Source organism: Vulpes lagopus, chromosome 1 (assembly GCF_018345385.1).
Source record: "Vulpes lagopus strain Blue_001 chromosome 1, ASM1834538v1, whole genome shotgun sequence".
Classification (NCBI taxonomy): Eukaryota; Metazoa; Chordata; class Mammalia; order Carnivora; family Canidae; genus Vulpes; species Vulpes lagopus.
In genome coordinates this window covers 55,640,042-55,642,142 of record NC_054824.1, presented here as the reverse complement: position 1 = coordinate 55,642,142, position 2,101 = coordinate 55,640,042, and the positions used below count along the sequence as shown (strand labels likewise).

General features: G+C 40.5%; 1 pseudogene; it reads left to right on the top strand.

Annotated features, from left to right (window-relative positions):
* Nucleotides 1–716, top strand: LOC121486715 (annotated as a pseudogene).
* Nucleotides 717–2,101: the final 1,385 nt, after the last annotated feature.

Sequence of the window (2,101 nt, the reverse complement as noted above, 5' to 3'; positions counted from 1 at the left end):
ATGGGCGAGCCACAGCAAGTGAGCGACCTTCTACCGTCTCTGATGCAGTACATCAAGGAATATACAGATGGAAACACTCAGCAAGGCCTGTCAAGCCTACACTTCCAATAAGAAAGAATTACATGATGTTTGGCATCAGTTCCAATGTGGTGATCTTATCATCTGCCCTGCAGACAGGACATCAAACAGCTTCATCCTATGCTGTTTGTCATGAGAATGAACTGAGAAAACTCAATATGTCTATCCTTGTTAACTTCCTAGACCTTTCAGATATTTTGATAAGGAGCCCCGGAAATATAAAATGAGAAGAGAAAGATAGAAGATCTTAAGCTGCTTTTTGTAGATGTGCACCACATGGAGAGATCTTGAATATGACAGTGAAGGTACAGAAATGTTAACACCTTGAAATAGTTATGATGTGTCAAAAGCATGTGCAACAGGTCATTGAGATGATTCACAATCCTTTGGCTTCTTTTCCTGATGATTTGCCCCATTCAGAAGCAGGCAGGCATGAAGAGTAAAAACTGAAGCGATGGATGGCTGGTGATAGAACTGGTCAGAATCAACTACAGAGAGAAAATTCAGCTCCCATGAATTTTGGAATGAATTTGTCATTCTGTTAAATATTCTGATGAATTTATCATCAGAAAGACCAGATGATAGAGAAAGATGCTGCCTTGTGTGTCCTGATTGATGCAATTAATGAAAGACAGTGAAGGATGTTTCTTTTTCTTGTTTTTCTTTCTCCCTTTGAGTAAGTAGCATTGTATATTAGTTCATTTGCTTTGGGACAGCTTAAAAGAGTTATCACTAGAAGTCAAGTAAATGGCTTGACTCTCCAACTTCATGAATTATGAGATGTCACAGGCAGTAATTTCATTTCATGGCAAACAGGCAAATGAATGAGTATGCTTGCATTAAGTGTAATCACTTTAAAAGGCAAGAAATTTGCAGCTATCATGTGGAACGTTTCTGTTTTTGGAGTTGCAGTAGAAGAGTGAAGATGCTCTCAACAATAGCAAGCTTTCATCCTTGAAAAGTAGATTTGTCATCTGCTTTCAGAATGAGAGATAAAGAACATCAAGCTATATAAATGTGAAATTATGAAATCTTTATATTTATTTCACTTAAAAATTTGCTGCTTCCCTAAAAAAGCAGTATCGTATATTTAAAGAGAGAAACTCTGTGATCTTAAAACAGCAACTTTATTTTCTTTCATGAGTGCCCCTGCAAACACACTACTTCATCCTCTTGTCCCTATCCTGAATAGGTCTCATAATTTTTTTCTTGTCACTCAGATAAAAAGTCCTTTGGTTACTCTTAGTTACATTCACTTTAGTAATTAGCTATACATTCCCTTTAATTTTTTATTTATTTATGATAGGTACACAGTGAGAGAGAGAGAGAGGCAGAGACGTAGGCAGAGGGAGAAAACAGCCTCCATGCTCCGGGAGCCCGACGTGGGATTCGATCCTGGGTCTCCAGGATCGTGCCCAGGGCCAAAGGCAGGCGCTAAACCGCTGCACCACCCTGGGATCCCTATACATTCCCTTTAAAGCTGGACTCAGACTCCTTAAGGCTAGAAGCCTGCAATGGGAAGGAGATTTGGTAGCAGAGACTGCTAGATGTCCACTGGAGATTCTTACTCTCCAGCATACATTGCTGAGGTGGGGCTGTCCTGTCAGGGACTACATGGCCCCACTCTCCTTGCATCTAGGTAAGGAGACCTTGCATGACTAAATTCTTAGCAATGGGTGTAGGAATCCAGGCTTGCCCCATAAAAATTTCTTGCATAATCCTCTGATCTGTTCTCTCATGTGCTGATTGGATGTCCACATCCAGAATAACTAAAGAAGCCACCTGAAGGTGGCAAAGTTTCAGTGTTTGGATGCTTGAATGACTGAAGACTAAGCCCTCTGTTCATTAACTTCATTTATCCCCTATCCAACCCCATCTGATTTGACTTTATGTGAGCAAGAAATCAACTTGTTTTGAACACTGAGATTTTATCTCTGCACTTTCTTCTTTTCACTCTCACCCACTCCCAGGTCTTGGTGGGGAGCCTGCCTTTTGTTTGAGGATCTCTGCCGTCTTTCTTTTA